The 15,971-nt window shown below is 42.8% G+C and overlaps 2 protein-coding genes across 2 annotated transcripts in view; one reads left to right on the top strand and one right to left on the bottom strand.

Annotated features, from left to right (window-relative positions):
- Positions 1-4,816, top strand: part of FAM193A (family with sequence similarity 193 member A) — a 178,103-nt gene extending 173,287 nt beyond the window's left edge. The window contains exon 23 of the transcript XR_015725605.1: positions 233-4,816. The gene's annotated coding sequence lies outside the window, so the exon portion shown is untranslated. The remainder of the gene's footprint in view (positions 1-232) is intronic.
- The window catches only part of TNIP2 (TNFAIP3 interacting protein 2), a 39,019-nt gene that overhangs the window by 10,492 nt on the left and 12,556 nt on the right, over positions 1-15,971 (bottom strand). The gene's annotated exons all lie outside the window — the stretch shown is intronic.

Here is a 15,971-nt window from a genome sequence, read left to right as displayed (position 1 = left end):
CTGAAAAGAGAGGCCAGTGGGACATGTCCAACATCAAGTTCAGAAGTGACAGGATGGGGACAGCATGACAGTTTAAGAGGGAAACCACATTTGGCAAGGAGCCGGAAACAGGGACTGTTGCCCAATATGTCTGGCACTCACATTCCCTCATCCCTTCGCAGAATGTCCAAGATTCAGGGACCCCTCTGCTGCACAGCCTGCTGAGGCCATTCCTTTCACTTTTCTACTTTAGGGCCACTTTGTGACCTCACCCCTGAGTAGAGTCCAGGCCTTCCTGGACTGAAGGAAGAGGAGGCCCCTCCCTGAAAGCTGGCCAGCTGGCATCGGTAGCTTCTCCCAGCGGACGGCCCTTCAGCGCCAGGCGGGACCCACAGGACTTGGAAGGACAGGGCCTGGAGGCCGTGTCCACACAACTGCAGGTCCACACAGCCACAGACTGCCAGCTGGTGCCAGGTCCCTTGGCCTGGATGTGGCCATGACCAGACACAGCACGATGGGGCATTTATGCAGCTGAGAACCAACCGTATGGCCTCCTTAACATACAGTTCTGTGAACAGGAAAAATAAGGCCAAATCCCAGGCTAACCTCAGGTTCCCACTGCTGACCATTCCTGTGGCCCCGAGAGCCTGGAAACACAAAACTAGGTCTCCTTACTAGACTTGAATTAGTTTTCTTTAAAAACTGACCTCTTTTTAAAGGTCTTACAAGCTGAGCAGGGGCCTTGTCCGTGTTCTCACTGTCTGGACAGGACTGCAGGAGCCTCGCCCTTCAGCGCGTCCACACCCTGGAGTGGCCTTGGTTTCTCTCTGCCTATGTCACAGCTTTGGTCTTGCCTTGTTGCCACTGGTGGAAGGGGCTGCCTGAGGGCAGTGACCTTTCTTTGCCATGCTTGCCGATCTTAGACTTTGTGACCCTCAACAGTGGCTCAAAAACGTGTACGGAGTGAACAGACGGTGCATAAAGAGGGCTCCCCTGAGTGTGGTTTCCATTAAAATTTTAAAGTTACTCAAATTAGCACAATGGAGAAATGTCTCTATGCTTGTCGATATCTCATACCAAAATTTGTTCAGGGTAAATACATCTCTGTGTGTGAAACAGGTATCAACACATACACAAATGTATGTAATATGAATACAGACGGGAGTCCCATACACAATACCCATAAAGGCTGGTCTCCAGGGGACTCATAAACTTAGCAAATAACCACAGTGACAGCAGGAACAGCTCCTCCCTGCTACACCCTCACTCCGCACCAGCCATGCAGTTTCCACACATCCTATGAGACAGCTTCTACCATCTCCCATTCTACAGGTGGGCAGATCAAGGCTCATGGGGTCGGGAGCCACTGGAGTGAGTGGGTAAAGAGGCCCCCACAGCATCTCCTATAGCTTCTGCATGTCCTCTTGGGGCTGAAAGAGTTTTGGGCAAGACCTGAGTTCTAGGCACCCTTCCTCACTGGTCATTTGGAGACATTAGAAACAACCATCTCTACAAACGGAGGGGGGGGCGTGGGGGCCAGCATGTCCCCTGGCTTGGGGGGCGCTCACGGAGCTTCCTGAGGGCATGTTCTGTCTCCACACTCTAGCCCTGGGCACCAGGCCCAGCCCCGTGTGGATGCCCAGTAACTGGGAGTAAGCCAGGGCAGTAAAGGGTCAGGACCTGGGCTCTGTTCTCAGGCTGCTCACAATACAGACACGGAAAACCCACAGACATGTGGCCAACTACAGGGGTGAGGTTAGTTCTGAGGGACTCACCAGCCTTACTTTTGTCTTAAAAACCAGCTTTCAAACATCACTTTAGAAAGAACCTAGCTCACACGGAGGCTTGCTGGGGAACAACAGCCCCCTGCTCTCCTTCGCAGGTGGAAATACAGAAGTATGAAGAATTCTGTAGTCTCGTGGATCAACCTTAAAAATAAGAGGCCTCCTGGTCCTCGTCCCTGAGTTAGTGTGCTCCCCAGGCTGCCCTACCGAAGTCCACAACAGAGGTTTACTCTCTCACAATTCTGGAAGCCAGAAGTCCAAACTCCAGGCATCAGTAGGGCCATGCTTCTTCCAGGGCAAAAAGGAAGAATCCTTCCGTATCTCCTCCAGCTCCTGGTGGCTGCCAGTAGTCCTGGGCTTGGAGATCCACCCTAATCCAGCATGCCATCATTTTAATTCATTACATCCTGCAAAGACCCGATTTCCCAAAAAGGTCCCATTCACAGGTTCCAGATGGAAATGCATTGGGGGTGAGGGGGACACTGTCCAACCCAGTACAGTCCCCTTCTCTCTCCTTCCTGAGCATCACAGCCCAGCCCAGGGCTGTCCCTGGGACCGGTCCCTAATGCGACTGTAAGAGAATGAGAACAAACAGGAATTGTAAGGCCAGTTAACTGAGCCTTTACCACAGTGCCAAACACTTCAGATGGACCCTGGGAAGCAGTGATAAAACAGCAACATGCTCCTTCCCTTCCAGAAGAGTGTAGTGGGAGAGCAAGGTGAAAGACAAGGACAGAACCTAACACAGCTTGGAGGATTCTGGGAAGCTGGTGGCGTAGGAAGCACCAGGAATTCATCTCCCCACCTGAAAAACAGCTGCACTGGCAGAATCCATCTAATGTTACTATTTTGGAAACCTGGAGTCTATTGAAGGATTCCAACTTCCAGGGGAGGACTTGGCCAGTCAACTGAGGTTAATTTCAACCAATTTCAGCTCTTAGCCCATCCCCCACACCCAGCCACCTGCATGTGTTTCTGCAGCAACTAGCACACATGTCGCAGGGCCAGGGTGGGCCCTGTCCTCCAAACACTGGAAGTCTGAGCTCTCATCAGTGATTGCTCCTCCTATCACAAAGGTGCAAAGGCAGAGAAAAGGCAGCCACTCTGCTCCCCCATGGTTGCAAGGACCCTCTCTTCCAGCTGAAGTGACTAGGACTTTTAAAGGAAGGGAGCCCTTTTCCCCCTTTCATTTTTGTCTTTTCCTCCCTCTGGGAACCAGGCACTGAAGACAAGGACATTCAGGCCTGTTTACTTAATACATACATTACATACATACATACATACATACATACATACATACATAAAAATACACACAAAATAAGGACAAAGACATTCAGAAGCAACTACATATAAAAAGAAAATTAGGAAGTGCCCACATTTGACCAGGGAAAGGTGCAGGCTCAGAAGAAACCTGAGCAAATCCTGCGTCACCCCTCAGGCTGATCCTTGGTGCAGAGACAGCCTACAACAATCAAAAAACAAAACCTTAAGGAAGGGGAGAATCTGATTTCCAGACATAAAACATTATTAGATCCAGGGGCGCCTGGGTGGCGCAGTCGTAAAGCGTCTGCCTTCAGCTCAGGGCGTGATCCTGGCGTTCTGGGATCAAGCCCCACATCAGGCTCCTCTGCTGGGAGCCTGCTTCTTCCTCTCCCACTCCCCCTGCTTGTGTTCCCTCTCTCGCTGGCTGTCTCCCTCTGTCAAATAAATAAAATCTTTAAAAAAAAAAAAAAAACATTATTAGATCCAAATGTCCAGTTCTTAACAAAAAAAATCACAAGGCACACAAAGACACAGGAAAATATGGCCTATTCAAAGGAAAAAAATCAACAGAATTATCCCTTTAAAAGACCTGATGGCAGATGTTCTAGACAAAGACTTTAAAACAACCATCTTAAAAAATGCTAGGGGGCGCCTGGGTGGCTTAGTCATTAAGCGTCTGCCTTCGGCTCAGGGCGTGATCCCGGCGTTCTGGGATCGAGCCCCACGTCAGGCTCCTCCGCTGTGAGCCTGCTTCTTCCTCTCCCACTTCCCCTGCTTGTGTTCCCACTCTCGCTGGCTGTCTCTCTCTCTCTGTCGAATGAATAAATAAAATCTTAAAAAAAAAATGCTCAGAAAATGAAAATATGTGGGAAAAGTCCACAAAGCATTATATGAACAAAATGGAAATATTAATAGACTTCAAAAACCTAAAAAGAAACCAAAATGAAATTCTGAGGCTGAAAAGTACAATAACTGAAATGAAAAATTCACTAGAGAGATTCAAAAGAAAATGTGAACTGGCAGAAGTATCAGCAAAGTTGAAGATAGAACAAGGAAAATTATCAAGGCTGAGGAACAGGAAGAAAAAAGACGGAAGTGAACTGAGCCCTTAGGGCCTGTGGGACACCATCAAGCAGACCAGCATACACACGGTGGGTGTCTCAAAAGGAGTGAGAGAAAGGGGTAGAAAGAATATTTGAAGAAAACACTTCCTAAATTTGATGAAAGACATGAATATAAACATCCAGGTAGCTCAATAAACTCAAAGATGAACTCAAAAAGACCAACACCAAAACACATTATAATCAGACTTCTGAGAGCCAAAGATAAAGAACCTGGAAGGCAGCAAGAGAGAAACTACTCATCACATACAAGGGATCCTCAGTGAGATAATCATTAGATTACTCACCCGTCACTTCAAAGGCTACAAAGCAGTGAGCCCATATACTCAAATGCTAAAACGAAACACTGTAAACCAAGAATCCTATATCCAGCAAACTGCACTTCAGGAGTGAAGAAGAAACTACAACATTCCCAGATCAACAAAAGCTGAGGATGTTTGTTACCACAAGACCCACCTGGGAAGAAATACTCAAGGGTGGGGCACCTGGGTGGCTCAGTTGTTAAGCGTCTGCCTTTGGCTCAGGTCATGATCCCGGCATCCTGGGATCGAGCCCCACGTCGGGCTCCCTGCTCAGTGGGAAGCCTCCTTCTCCCTCTCCCACTCCCCCTGCTTGTGTTCCCTCTCTCGCTGCCTGTCAAATAAAATCTTAAAAAAAAAAAAAAAGAAATACTCAAGGGAGTCCTTTAGGGTGAAATTAAAGGACACTAGACAGTAACTCAAACCTGTATGAAGAAATAAAAATGCAAACACATGGGCAACCACAAAAACTAGTATTATTGGAACAAGAGTTTATAATTCCATTTTTCTTTTCTACATGATTTAAGAGACTAAGATACTTTTTTAAAGTTACCAGTTTAAAAGTATTGTAACTTTAGTTTACAACCTCACGTTTCCCCGTGTAATTTAAGAGACTAATGTATTTAAAATATTAGTTTATGGGTCTCCTGGCTGGCTCAGTATGTTGAGGATCTGACTTTTGGTCTTGGCTCAGGTCTTGATCTTGGGGTTGTGAGTTCAAGCTCTGCACCGGGCTCCACACTGGGTGTGGGGCCTACTTAAATAATTAAAAGATTAGTTTATGTCTGGGGGCACATGACGTATAAAGGTGCAATTTTGTGACATTGGCACCTGAAAGGGATGGGGACAGAATTGTAAAGGAGCAGAGTTTTTATGTTATTGAAGTTAACTTGATATACGTTCAACTTAAAGTAGTATAACTTTAGGATGTTAAACATAATTCCCATTGTAACCACACACACACACACACACACACACACACACACACAAGCTGTAGAATAGTGCTCACTTCAGCAGCACATATACTTAAAAAAAAACTGTAGATATACTCAAAGGAAAAGAGAAAGTTTAAACATTTCACTACAAATATGTGAATAAACACAAAGACAGTAAAGCAGAAGAGGAGGAGCAAAAAGGCTATAAGACATCTACCTAGGCCTAGGCCTGGGTGACTCAGTTGGTTAAGCGGCTGTCTTCAGCTCAGGTCACGATCCTGGAGTCCAGGGACTGAGTCCCGAGTCGGGCTCCCTGCTCAACGGGGAGTCTGCTTCTCCCTCTGACCCTCCCCCCTCTCATGCTCTCTCTCTCTCATGCTCTCTCTCTCAAATAAAAATCTTAAAAAAAAAAGACATCTAAAAAAAGTTCATCCTTATCAGTAATTATACTAAATATTAATGGATTAAACCCTCCAATTAAAACAGAGATTGGCAGAATGGATAAAACAAAAGATCCAACTATAGGTTGTCTACAAGAGACTCACATGAGATACAAAGACACAAACAGATTGAAAGTAAAAAGGATGAAAAACATTCTAAGTAGTGACCAAAAGAGAGTAGGGGTGCCTACACTAATATCAGACAAAATACTTCAATGCAAAAAAGGTTACAAAAGAGAAAAGAATATTATATATTAAAAAAAGGTTTGATACAGCAAGAAGACAGAACAATTATAGGCATTTGCGCACCTATTAACAGTCTAGCCAAATATACAAAACAAAAACTGACAGAATTGAATACAGAAATAGACAGTTCTACAATAATGGTTAGAGACATCAATACTCCACTCTCAATAGTGATTAAACAACCAGACATAAGTAAGAAAAGAGGACTTAACACAGTAAACCAACTAGATCTAACAGATGTACAAACACCCACCAGCAACAGCTGCATACAAGATCTTCTCAAGTACACTTGGGACATTTTCCAGAACAGGCTGTATGTTAGACCACATATTAAGTGTCAGTAGATTTTTTTATTTAAGATTTTATTTATTTGACAGAGAGAGAGAGCAAGAGAGAGCACAAGCAGGGGGAGCAGCAGGCAGAGGGAGAAGCAGGTTCCCCACTGCAAGGAGCCCAATGTGGGGCTTGATCCCAGGACCATGGAATCATGACCTGAGCTGAAAGCAAACACTCAACCAACTGAGCCACCCAGGTGCCTCAAGTCTCAGTAGATTTTAAAATACAGATATCTTCAAAGTGCCTTCTCCAACCATAACAGAATGAAATTAGAAATCAACAGAAGTAAATCTGGAAAATATGCAAAATTGTGGAAATTAATCAACACACTTTTAAATCAATCGAAGAACACACAAGAAAATTAAGAAATACTTACAGAAAATTAAAATGAAAACACAACATACCAAAACTTATGGGATCCAGTGAAAGCAACATTAGGGGAAAATCTTTAGCTATAAACACTTGCCTTTATAAACAAGAAAGATCTCCAGTCAACAATCTAACTTTACAACTTAAGAAACTAGAAAAACAAGAACAAACTAAACCCAAAGCTAGCAGAAGGGCAGAAATCATAAAGATTAGAGCAGAGATAAATGAAATAGAGAAAAAAAAAACAGAAAAATCAGTAAAACCAATAGCTGATTTTTCTAAAAGATCAACAAAGTTGACAAACCTTTAGCTAAACAGACTAAAGAAAACAGACAAATTACTAAAATCAGAAATGAAAGTGGGGACATTACTACCAATTCTACAGAAATAAAAAGAATTATAAGAGTACTATGAACAACTGTACACCAGCAAATTGGATAATCTACATGAAATGAACAAATTCCTAGAAACACAAACCCTACTAAAACTAAATCACAGAGGGGCGCCTGGGTGGCACAGCGGTTAAGCGTCTGCCTTCGGCTCAGGGCGTGATCCCGGCGTTATGGGATCGAGCCCCACATCAGGCTCTTCCACTATGAGCCTGCTTCTTCCTCTCCCACTCCCCCTGCTTGTGTTCCCTCTCTCGCTGGCTGTCTCTATCTCTGTCAAATAAATAAATAAAATCTTAAAAAAAAAAAAAAACTAAATCACAGAGAAATACAAAAACTGAATACACTTCTACCTAATAAAGAGATTGAATCAGTAATCAAAACTCTCCCAACAAAGAAAAGCCCTGGAACTGATAGCTTCACAGGTGAATTCTAGCAAACACCTGAAGAATATTAATCCTTCTTAAGATTAAAAAAAAAAAAAAAAGTTGGGAACACTTCCCAATTCATCCTATGAGGCCAGCATTACCCTGATACCAAAGCACCACAATCAAGTGGAATTTTTTTTACTGAAATGTAAAGATATTATAAACATACAAAAATTGATCAATGGATGTTAACTAGACTTATTGTGGTGATCATTTCTCAACATATACAGACATCAAATCATTTTGTGGTATACCTGAAACTAATATGTTAACTATATCTGAAGAAGGAAAAAAAAAAAAAAAAGCAGTTGACACTAAAAGACCAGTATTCTGATTTGGAAACTTAAGTTGGCTTACCTATATACTTACTGAGTTCAGTATTTCCCCACTACACATCCCTCCATCCCTTTCACAACATGCTTCAAGAAGTGATCATCCAGACATCAGTGTAATTAATCCAGAGAATGAACCAAAGACTCTCCACAATTAACTGTAGAAGGGAGGCCACACCACAAAATGAAAATGGTAGGAAGGGTACAGTCCCAGTTGGGAACCAAACTAACCTGTAAGACTAACCACAAACGGAAGGGACAATCAGTGGGGATTATCACTAAGAACACTGAGTCCCTCCCCTTAGAGAGACAGCATAACAAACAATTCCATCTAGAAGCAGCATTTGAAAAGTGCCTGGGGTAGACGGGAAGCTTACTTACTAATCTTAGAACACACACTGGAGGGCAGGGATCTTAAGCAGCCTTGTCCAAGAAGAGAAGAGCTAGTGGGCACTATCTCCCTTCCCCTCCCTGCCAGCCTAGGTACCAAGACACCTGTGGGAACCAGCATGAACATTCCCTAACTAGCTTGCTAACGCCATGCCCATTCCCCTGCCCCTACATTCTCCTGCAGATCCATCCCATCCAACCTGCCCCACTCAGCAGGAGTCCCTCCAAGATGTCTGATGTCTCATTCAGCAAGCAGCCCTGACAGTGGCCAACACCAAAATGACTCCTGCCCTGGGAGAAGGGAAGACAACCACAGACACCAGTTCAAAAGAGAACTGATCTGACGGCTGGCCCATCCATGAACAAAAATGTCACACAGGGCAACACAAAGAGTCCTGTAGTTCAGGGACACTGCAACCCTAACAGACTGGGGGCAGTATCTGGTCTGACTGCAGGTTGTGCCCACCAATAAAAGCCTCGCGGGGGGGGCGCCTGAGTGGCTCAGTCGTTAAGCATCTGCCTTTGGCTCAGGTCATGATCCCAGGGTCCTGGGATCAAGCCCTGCATCGAGCTCCCTCCTCAGTGGGAGGCCTGCTTCTCCCTCTCCCACTCTGCCTGCTTGTGTTCCCTCTCTCGCTGTCTGTCAAATAAATAAAACCTTAAAAAAAAAAAAAAAGCCTCACAGGGGACAACAGGGAAAGCACCCTGCAGTTCAGTGCAACCACAGTTCTGGCAAAAAGGTTGAAGGCAGGCATCTGGTCTGAACCAAGCAGAAGCCCAAGGCAGCCCCAGACTGGCCCCTTACCACGGACAGACTTAACCCCACCCACACAGGCAAAGGGGACCACTGCAGCCAACTGGAAGGCAAATGCAGCTCAGGCACAACAGTAGGGTATGCACAACACACATAGGAAACAGCCCTGAAGCACTAGGTTCCCGTGAACAAAGGGACACTGCAAGGCACCAGAAGACCTCCTTCTAAGCCACTACTTTCAAGATCAGGAGACATAACTTCCTAACACATAGAAACATACTCAGAGAATTAGACAAAATGAGGAGACAGAGGAGTATGACCCAAATGAAAGAACAAAACAAAATCACAGCAAAAGACCTAAGTGAAACAGGGATAAGTGATACACCTGATTGAGAATCCAAAATAATGGTCGTAAAGATACTCACTTGAGAACAGAGTGGAGGACCTCAGTGAGACTTTCAACAAGGAGATAGAGAATTAAAAAAAAATCAGAGCTAAAGAACTCAATCACTGAAATTTAAAAAATACACTAGAGGGAATCCATAGCAAATTAGAGGCAGCAGAAGAATGGATCACTGAGCTGGAAGACAGAGTAATGGAATGCACCAAGCTGAAGAGCAAAAAAGAAAACACAAAAAATGAGAATAGATTAAGGGAACTCGGCAACATCATCAAGTATAATAACATTTGCATTATAAGGATCCCAGAAAGAGGAGAGAAAGGGGAGCAGAGAATTTATCTGGACTTAATAGCTAAAAACTTCCTGAATCTGGGAAAGGAAAAGAAATCCAGATCCAGGAGGCACAAAGAACCCCTAACAAAATCAACCCAAGGAGATCTACACCAAGACATATAGTAATTAAAATGGCAAAAAGTAGTGACAAAGAATTTTAAAAGCAGGAAGAGAAAAGACAAGGGTTACATACAAGGGAAAACCCAAAAGGCTGTCAGCTGATTTTTCAGCAGAAACCTTGCAGGCCAGACAGGAATGGCATGACATATTGAAAGTGCTGAGAGGAAAAAACCTGCAGCCATGAATACTCTACCCAGCACGGTTTTCATTCAGAATAGGAGAGATAAAGAGTTTCCCAAACAAATGCTAAAGGAACTCATCATCACAAAGCCAGCCTTATAAAAACGTTAAAGGGAATTCTTTGAGTGGAAAAAAAGGGCCATAATCAGGAGTAAGCAAATTAGGAAAGAAAAAAAATTTCACAGGTACATACAAACGTAAAGTAATAAACAGATTAATCTCCTATAAAACCAGTACAGAGGTTAAAGCACAAAAGCAGCAAAAATAAATGATATCTATAAAAATCCGTCAAGGGATTCACAAAATAAAAAGGATGTAAATTATGATGTCATATACATAAAACATAGGGATGGGAAGAGTAAAAACTTAGTGCTTTCAGAATGGATTCAAACGTAAGCAACCATCATGCTAATACAGACTGCTACACGCCTAAAATGTTATATATAAACCTAATGGTAACCACAAATCAAAAACCTATAATAGATAAGCAAAATATAAAGAGAAAGGAATCCAAGCATATCACTAAAGAAATCCATCAAATGACAAGGAGGCAAGAGAAGAAAGAAACAGAGAAGATCTACAAAAACAACCATAAAACAAATAACAAAACAGCAATAAGCACATGCCTATCAACAATTACTTTGAATGTAAATGTATTAAATGGTCCAATCAAAAAACACAGAGTGACTGAATGGATAAAAAAGCAAGACCCATCTATATGCTGCCTACAAGAGACCCATTTGAGACATAAAAAAACACGTAGCTCAAAAGTGAAGGGATGGAAAAGTGAAGGGATCATGCAAATAGAAGCAAAAAGAAAACCAGAGTACCAATATTTATATCACACAAAACAGACATTAAAACAAAGACGAGGGGCACCTAGGTGGCTCAGTCAGTTGGGCATCTGCCTTCGGCTCGGGTCATGATCCCAGGGTCCTGGGATCGAGCCCCGCATCAGCTCCTAGCTTGGTGGGGAGCCTGCTTCTCCTCTGCCTGCTGCTCCCCCTGCTTGTGCTTTCTCTGACAAATAAAATCTTAAAAAAAAAAAAAAAAAAAAGACTATAACGAGAGAAAGAGGGGCACCTGGGTGGCTCAGTTGGTTAAGCATCTGCCTTCAGCTCAGGTCATGATCTCAGGGTCCTGGGATTGAGCCCCACATCGGACTCCTTGCTCAGCGGGGAGTCTGCTTCTCCCTCTCACTCTGCCCCCACTCGTGCTTGCTCTCTAATAAAATCTTTCAAAAAATTAAATTAAAAAAAAAAAAGCCAAGAGAAAGACACTACATAATCATAAAGGGAACACTCCAACAAGATATAACAACTGTAAATATTTATACACCCAACATGGGAGCACTCATATACATAAAGCAACTATTAATGGACATGAAGAAAAAAATGATACTAATACTAGCAAGGGACTTTAACACCCTATTTACATCAATGGATAGATCATCCAGACAGAAAAATACCAAGGAAACAGTGGCTTTCTTTTTTTTTCAGATTTTATTAGAGAGAGAGAGAGAAAAGGAGCACACAAGTGGGGGCGGGGGGGATGGGAGGGAGAGGGAGAAGGAGAAGCAGACCTCCCACTAAGCAGGGAGCCTGACTCCCAGGACCCTGAGATCATGATCTGAGCTGAAGGCAGACCCTTAACTGACTGAGCCACCCAGGTGCCCCAAAACAGTGGCTTTGAATGACACATTGGACCAGATGGATCTAACATATATTCTGAACATTATATCCAAAAACAGAGGAATACACATTCTTTTTTTTTTTTTTTTCCCCAAGGAGGCTCCACACCCAACGTGGGCTGGAACTCACGACCCTGAGATTAAGAGTCACATGTTCTACTGACTGAGCCAGCCAGGCACCCCCCCTTTGTCTTTTCTTCAAGTGTACATAGAACATTCTCCACAGTGGACCACATCAGACCACAAAACAAGTCTTAAATTTAAAAAAATCAAAGTCATACCATGCATCTTTTCCAACCACAACAGTATGAAACTAGAAATCAATCACAAGAAAAAGTCTGGAAAGAACACAAATATACAAAAGCTAAATAACATACTACTAAACAATGAATGAATCAATCAATAAACTGAAGATGAAAGAAAAAAATATAGGGAAACAAATGAAAATGAAAACACAACAGTCCAAAACATTTGGGATGCAGCAAAAGCTGTTCTAAGAGAGAAGATTATAGCAATACAGGTATACCTCAACCAGCAGGGGAAAAAAAATCTCAACTAAACAACCTCTCGGAAATAATAAAGATGAGAGCAGAAATAAATGAAAGATGGACTAAAAAATGATAAAACAGGTCAATGAAACCAGGACCTGGTTCTTTGAAAAGATCAACAAAATTGTATCTTTAGCCAGACTCCTTGAAATGATACAAAAAGAGAGAACTCAAATAAATAAAATCAGAAAAGAAAGGAAAGCAAAATAAAAACAAAAAACAAAAAAAACCTGACACCACAGATATACAAAGGATTATCAGAGAATATTATGAAAAATTATATGCCAACAAATCGGACAACCTTGAAGAAATGGATACATTCCTAGAAACATATAACTTCCCAAAGCTAAATCAAGAAGAAATAGAGGGGCACCTGGGCGGCTCTGTCAGTTAAGCATCTGCCTTTGGCTCAGATCAGGATCTCCAGGTCCTGGGATTGAGTCCCTCATCCAGCTCCCTGCTCAGCAGAGAGCCTGCATCTCCCTCTCCCTCTGCCCCTCCCCCTGCTCATGCGCGCTCTCTCTTTCTCAAATAAATAAATAATAAAAAGAAATAGAAAATCTGAAGAGACCAATTACTAACAATGAAATTGAATCAGTAATCAAAAAACACCCAACAAACGAAAGTCCAGGATCAGATGGCTTCAAAGATGAATTCTACCAAACATTAAAGAAGAGTTAGGGAGGGGCGCCTGGGTGGCACAGCAATTGGGCGTCTGCCTTCGGCTCAGGGCGTGATCCCAGCGTTATGGGATCGAGCCCCACATCAGGCTCCTCCACTATGAGCCTGCTTCTTCCTCTCCCACTCCCCCTGCTTGTGTTCCCTCTCTCGCTGGCTGTCTCTATCTCTGTCAAATAAATAAAATCTTAAAAAAAATAAATAAAGAAAGAAGAGTTAGGGAACACTAGGGTGACTCAGTCAGTTAAGCATGTGACTCTTGATTTTGTCTCATGTCATAATCTCAGGGTTGTGAGATCGAGCCCCATGTCAGGCTCTGCAATGGGCGTGGAACCTGCTTAAGATTCTCTCGGGGCACCTGGGTGGCTCAGTTGGTTAAGCATCTTCCTTCGGCTCAGGTCATGATCCCAGGGTCCTGAGACTGAGTCCCGCATTGGGCTCCCTGCTCAGCGCAGGGCCTGCTTCCCCCCTCCCTATGCCTGTTTCTCCTTCTCCCTCCCACTCCCGCTACCAGCTTGTACTCTATCTCTGTGTGAAATAAATAAATAAAATCTTAAAAAAAGAAAAAGATTCTCTTTCTCCCTCTGCCTCTCCCCCATTTCCCTCTCTAAAAAAAATAAATAAATAAAAATTTAAAAAAATAAGAGTTAGTACCTATCCTTCTCAAACTACCACAAAAAAACAGAAGAGGAAGGAAAGCTTCCAAATTCATTCTATGAGGCCAGCATTCCCCAGATACGAAAACATCGTTTCAATAAAGACGAAAGAAAGAAAGAAAGAAAGAAAGAAAGAAAGAAAGAAAGAAAGAAAGAAAGAAAGAAAGAAAAGAAAAGAAAACTACAGGATCTCTGATGAACATACATGCAAAAATCTTTAACAAAATACTAGCAAACTGAATCCAACAATACACTTTAAAAAAATCTTTCACCATGATCAAATAGGATTTACTCCAGGGATCCAAGGGTGGTTTAATACTCACAAATCAATCAACGTGATACATCATATTAAAAAGAGAAAGGATAAAAACCATATGATCAGGGGCGCCTGGGTAGTGCAGTCGTTAAGCGTCTGCCTTCGGCTCAGGGCGTGATCCCGGCATTCCGGGATCGAGTCCCACATCGGGCTCCTCTGCTGGGAGCCTGCTTCTTCCTCTCCGTCTCCCCTGCTGTGTTCCCTCTCTCGCTGGCTGTCTCTCTGTCACATAAATAACAAAAATAAAATCTTTGGAAAAAAAAAAACAAACATATGATCATATCAATAGATGCAGAAAAAGCACCTGACAAAGTACATCATCCATTCATGATAAAAACACTCAACAGGGGCGCCTGGGTGGCTCAGTCTGTTAAGTGTCTGCCTTCGGCTCTGGTCCTGATCCCTGGGTCCTGGGATGAAGCTCCACATCGGGCTCCTTGTTCAACAGGAAGCCTGCTTCTCCCTCTCCCTGCTGCTCCCCCTGCCTGTGCTCGTTCTCTGTCAAATAAATAAAATCGTTTTAAAAAAAACTCTCAACAAAGTAGATTTATTAAAGAGAACACACCTCAACATAGTAAAGGCCACATATGAAAAACCCACAGCTAACACCATATTAAGAGAGATTTTCCTCTAAGATCAGGAACAAGACAAAGATGTCCACTCTCACCACTTTTATTCAACATAATACTGGAAGTCCTAGCAATAGCAACCAGGCAAGAAAAAGAAATAAAAAGCATCCAAATTGGTTAAGGAAGGAAAAAAAGTGATCATTTATGTGCATGTGTGATTCCACAATTTGAAGAGCAAGAATTGGACCTTGATCATCTTTGCATTGCCCTAGCCTAATGCTTAAAAGAACGTGCAGTTAACACCTTTATCAGATAGTAAAGGTAGTCATAATCTGCCCCCAATTTAACTTTACAGCCACTTCCTGTGTTATCCTCTACACTCTTTACTCTAATTATACTGGATTAACACTGCTCCAGAGCCTGGCACAACCCTGACACTGTACACATGCTTGTGAAATGAATATACTATACTCATATTGGAAGAAATGGAAAAACATAACCCACAGTGCTTGCACATACACACTCCATTCCTATACAGAAGATGCTCAAAAAACACTTAAGTGGCAATGGTAGATGATACTCCCATCTGAGTACCAACTAGGTGCAAAAGTTATGCTATGTTCTTTATGTATGTTAAATCACATGTTCCTCACAACATAAAACTGATAATGTACTATATACCCATTTTGTGTATTTTCTACAAAGGCAATTGATATTTCTACAATCTCTGTTTTCTCAACTAGTATATAAGCATCTTTTTTTTTAAAGACTGTATTTATTTGAGAGAGAGAGAGCATGAGCGAGGTGCGGGGGAGGGGGGTTTGCAGGGGAAGAGGGAGAAGCAGACTCCCCACTGAGCAGAGAGCCCCATGTGGGGTGTGATCCCAGGACCCCAAGATCATGACCTGAGCCAAAGGCAGACGCTTAACCAACTGAGCCACTCAGGCACCCTGTATATAAGCTGCTTTTCTTGATCCTTTCTGCATCTCCAGGGCCTATCAAAGCATCTAGCATACAGTAGGCATTTAACAAATATCTAATGACTGAATGAATAAATACATAAATAGTCCTATGAGCTAGGTCTTGTTATTTTAGTTTTACTGATGAGAAAACCAGAACATTAAGTGACTTGTCCAAGGTAACACAGCTAGACAGCATCAGAACCAGATTTAAAGTATACTGTTTTTCAATATTTAATGTAACACTTGCTTCTCACTGGTGCTCGAGAATGAGGAAGTATTATAACCCAGAGTACTTCCACAAATATCTTGTGAACTTCCCACAAGGAAACTTTAGCAAGTTTCATCATAGTTTCTTTTTTTTTTTTTTTTTAAGATTTTACTTATTTATCGACAGAGAGAGAGACAGCCAGCGAGAGAGGGAACACAAGCTGGGGGAGTGGGAGAGGAAGAAGCA

The sequence above is a fragment of the Ursus americanus genome, chromosome 8 (genome assembly GCF_024610735.1).
Source record: "Ursus americanus isolate L20-20 chromosome 8, mUrsAme1.1.p, whole genome shotgun sequence".
NCBI classification, from domain to species: domain Eukaryota; kingdom Metazoa; phylum Chordata; class Mammalia; order Carnivora; family Ursidae; genus Ursus; species Ursus americanus.
The sequence above is the reverse complement of the archived record's forward strand: the minus strand, read 5'-3'. Positions and strand labels throughout refer to the sequence as shown.